Below are 4,982 nucleotides of genomic sequence, written 5' to 3' on the forward strand. Positions count from 1 at the left end.
GGAAGAAACGAAAATAGAATCTGCTTTTTACGCGGTCGTCACCGCTTACTACCGCGGAGGAGGTGGGTGTAATTCGTAAGGCTTGGGGAGGAGAGGAGGGGGAGAGATTCGAGTCATTTCTTCGCTGAAAACGCGTCGTTCCATCGAGACCGATTGTAAATCACGGAGGGTTGCTATCAGAAATGTCGTAAAGCTCGCGAGCTCTATCTTCTATCGGATACCTTCCCGAAATCGGGGATCCTCCCCGTGGTTTTCAACGAGCCGTGCTACACGTAATTCAGAGGCAAACGTATATATACCTTTCCTCGTGCTCGTGGCGAGATTGATGAGATTACTTTTTTTATTTTACTTTCTTCCTTTTTTTTTTACTGCTGAGTGGGCGAGGACGAATATTTATTTAAAGAGATTATTTATTTCGATGCCAAAGATAAAAAGAATGTGTTCATCTCTACGAGTTACAATCAGCTGATTCGATCGTCGAGACGACGAAGATTAAGTTTAGATTTATTCGTAGAATATCATCGAACTACTTTGTACAATTTTTTTCTTTGTAATCATCGAAGAAAAACAATGTTCTTACGATGTTGACTGTTTCAATTTCGCGACGATGATAACGGAGGAAACGTTTCCTAGAATCGTTTGAATAATAATAAACACATAACAAACGTTAGACACGTTCATGCTCGTCCCATTGTTACGGATAACGATACGTGTAATGTTAGCTTCGATTTGTTGAGGACGAGGACAACTCCTTTGAATAGAATTTTCCAACGGTAGGGTTGTACATATACACACACACATATACATGGAGAGTAAAGCTGGATCCGCCCATCTTTTGATTCTTTCTCTTACTCTCCATCAGGAGCTCTTTTCCTTTATGTCGCTAAGTCGAACCGCCTGAAGGAAGTTTGCCGTGAATTATGAAGCCGGCGCCTTTATGTCAAAGAGGTACACGTCTCACCATACTTGACAAGCTTACGTGTGCCAGCGCAGCGAGCAAGGCTTGGAAGTTGGGCAAGTGGTGGCACAAAGCGGCATGTAAATTTTCCACGTCGTTCGCTTCCATTTTACTCAAGCTCCAAGTTGTAAATGGACGTCCTGGGAAACGGGCGCCTCGCGATAACCTGCGCCTGAATCCTCCATGAGACAGCGTATAGTGATAAGTCAATGTTTGCGGCCCGGTTTTGTCCCGTGATAACGTCTTGCCGCATGGCATCGGACGGTTATTAATAGATGGAATAAATTAACACGGTTTTTGGCCTGGCAACGACAGCCAGGTGTTCGGAGTATGGCCATTCGACCAATTCCAGAGCAAATTAATTTACCGCGAGATTAAAAGGTAAAGTGTGGTATGGTGTGTTGCGAGGCCACCACCCGTGGTGGTGGTGGTGGTGGTGGTGATGGTGTCGACGAGCCGTGCATATTTATGAATTATATTACATATCGCGAGGTATCGAAATTCACGATCGAATTTTGTGGAGGTGGAGGTGGAGTTCCTTTTTGTTTCAATATATGTAGAGAGTACAGAGTGGAGAGTATTTTTAAATAAAACAAGAGGAGGAAGAGAGATTTTGTAGAAAAAATTTTGATGAAAATATTAGAAACGAATTTTAGAAGCAAAATATTTCACTGCGAGTGTCCAAATTATTTTTCTCTCGAAAGAATTTTACATGGAAAATTTTCATCGAAGATCGGGTATCTCTTGCAAGCCCTCGCGTATCTTTCTTGAAAATTTTCGAACTTTCGAGTTCTTCTGCTCAACTTCTTGCCCTCGTCCAACGTTCACGATTCCCTTTTCGAGATATATATATGTGTACAGTCCCCTACGATTTAAAAAAAAAAATCTTCGAGTTATGGAAGTCACTTAAGCTTTCGGGATCGTAGAAATGTCTACTATCCCACGAAAGGTAAAGACATCTCCAAGTTTCGCAGCTCCACCAACTTTCTCAACTCATCCAATTCATAATATCCTTTAGATCCTGCAATATCCCATAGATTCACCGAGCCAGTTACATCGTCTGAGAGTTACTTAATGAGTTTTGAGGCTCAAAAGCTTGGACGTAAAAAAAAAAAAAAAAATTATAGCATTTCATTAAAAAACGCGAGAGAATGAAAGATTCTTTTTGAAAAAAAAAAAAAAAAAACACAAATTCTTCGTGATATCGTTATCGATTACAATTGCATCGTTTCGATTAGGCGAAGCAAACGACAATTACAACACGACGTGTATACGGAAACCGGAAGATTAATCGCGTTATCGGCATAGAATCTTGTTGCACCGGTATACTGCGAAATTGGCGAGGTTACAATTTCATCCGCGGTTATGCTCCTTCCAGGAGAACGCAGAAAGGAAGGAAGGAAGGAAGGAAGGAAGATGGAGGCACAACAACGGTTTTCGATTGCTTTGATTAAAACTTGGAAAAAAATTTGTAATTGCGTGACGAAACGTTGTTTGTTAATGAGCGGCAAACAAACGGTGAATAACGAAGGGAAACTTGAAAATACAATTTCACGCGAGCAACTTTGCTCAAACTTCGAATAACGTATTATTTATGACGATGAGTTGATACGTGAGTAACGAGGAAGGGGGAGAATCGTTGCGGCTCGAAATGAAACGGTAATGAGGAGAAACAGAAAAGAGAAACGGGGGGAAAAATGAGCAAAAGTTATCGCGCGATATTTTTACACACGATTTTTCAAATAAGAAAAAACCATCCATTTTTCCTAACTCTGAGAAAACAGAGAAATATATTCGTCGAAAAATTTTAATTTTTCCTTTCCTTTTTGTTTCTTTCTTTCAACAATCATCAACGTGAAATCTCGTTCTCGATCGGATCCGATCAGTTGCAATTTTTTTCCAGGGAATCGAACAACGTCATTGAACGAGGCGGCGCTCGATGTTTTTGATAGGACGAGCGTTTCTTTAAAAGCGCGGGATCAACCGACCCAGTTGGCTCATTTTCAACTTTCATTCGCGGATTTTGGACGCGAGGACGTGGCACGAGGGAGTCTGGATCTGGTGTGTACTTTTCCTGTGCAAACCGGGTCGGACGTGGCCGAGATATCTCTTGCCCCGACGAGAGCATCGTCAGACACCGATCGCGGCTCGTACGTCGCTCAAACGAGATTTTAACGCGCCCCATTCCCACGTGTCGCTCTCCATCCCGCGAACCTACTTTCTTCCCTTACAATTTGCATGAGAGTTTTGTTTCATTCCCCTCCGATGTTGCTCCCTTCTCTGACTTCATTTCTTTCCTTGTGCTTTTTATTTTTTTTATTATTCCATCTGCGTGTATTTTAAGTAGATAGGTTAAAGATCGATTGTGCGCGGATTACGTGCGATTGGCAGATGCAAGGTGAACGTACAAACGTAAAATTGGATACAGTTAAAGAATAATATTCAGGATATCGGCCAAAATCGGGAAAGAAAGATTTTAATATCTGAAATAAAGATTTGTAGCCACTTTACTTAAGTGTAAATAATAGTCATAACGAGTTAAAATGAAGGAAAATAATTTCTTGACAATTTATTATAAATAAGTAGCAGAATATCATAGCAATTCTAAAAGTGATTTTTATGAATATTAAATATAATTCGTAATAAATGCTACAATAAAATGATCGAAATAAGAAGAATTTTACTTTACTTTTTTACTGCTATTTTACTACTATTTTACTTTTGAGAGGTATAACGTATAAGCGAATATTATTTTTAACGAGAGATCGATTCTTTAGCCTACGAGATCACGAAATATCACGTTCGTTGATTTTTGTTTGCTTTCGGAACTTTCTAGGAAAAATTTATATATTTTTACTAGGTAAAAATAAATAAACTTCAGGAATCGATATATCGAAATTCGCTGAACGAGAGAAAAAAAAATTTAACACGAAACTTCTAATGCAATAAATTTAATTTTCCATCAATATCATTTTGTATTTATAAGAACGAATAATTCTGAAATGGATCTAAAATAAACACAACCAATCCATTTGCGCACTGTATCGAACAAAAAAACAGATATTTCGTATTTTTATATAATAACGTAACAATGAATCATTTACCAACCTGTATTTATATTTTATACATACCATCCAAAATAATAGTTTGAAAATACTAAGAAGTACGAAATCGTGAAAATATATTCATAATAAACATTTTCGATTGCAATAAATAAATAACGAAACAACATACATTAAAAAAGAAAAAGAGTAAAAATAATCTATTAATCCCTCTCTAATAAAAATGATCGATGTCACTAAACATCTACGAGCGATTACTTTTTATAACATCCAAATTTTCAATTTTCATGACACAACATTTCTCCATCGAAAAATCAAACGGATCCACACCTCAACGAATCAACATCACGAAAGCCTCGAGAGGAAACACAACGCAGTGTCACGATCCAGCCTTCTCCACGGCCTTTAACCTTTGCGTTGAACGAGAATCGAAGGCCAAAGTAAACGGTTCTAATTCGATGCGGAAACAGTAACGTTCGAATCGTCGTTTAATCCCCGTTGCTGCCACCGCTTTCCGCGCCATGATCTCTCTCTCTCCCCGATCATCAATTATTATCGACCACTCTGCCGTGTGCGGAAATTATACGCGGGCATATAACGTCCTCGCGCCCCCGTCTGTTTGCGTACTGCGCCCCCCGAGTAGGGTGGCGGAGGTTTATTTTGCCGGAAGAGCACAGCCGGTGTCGGAGCCTTCCGGTTCATTAGCCTTCCCGCCAACGGACAGAAGCGGCGCTGCTTTCAGTTGGGCACCGGTGCCAAGCGGAGATTAAATTACTCGACAGCTCCGGCCACCCTCGATTGATCTCCACCGTGCATCCCCACGCTCCACGCACGCGGATTAAACGGCGCGTGCCTGCGTCGTGCCGTGCCCGCTTTTTTATGCCGCGCGTGTTGTCGGCGCGCCGCGGAGGATCGCGAATGCGATCGTCGAATCGCTTTGATAAAGAGGGGGAGGCGCGAAC

At 40.6% G+C, this 4,982-nt stretch overlaps 1 protein-coding gene across 5 annotated transcripts in view; it reads right to left on the bottom strand.

The window, feature by feature from the left end:
* LOC102680309 overlaps nt 1–4,982 on the bottom strand; it is a 199,394-nt gene that overhangs the window by 13,737 nt on the left and 180,675 nt on the right. The window lies entirely within an intron of this gene.

This window comes from Apis dorsata, unplaced genomic scaffold (genome assembly GCF_000469605.1).
Source record: "Apis dorsata unplaced genomic scaffold, Apis dorsata 1.3 scaffold_527, whole genome shotgun sequence".
NCBI classification, from domain to species: domain Eukaryota; kingdom Metazoa; phylum Arthropoda; class Insecta; order Hymenoptera; family Apidae; genus Apis; species Apis dorsata.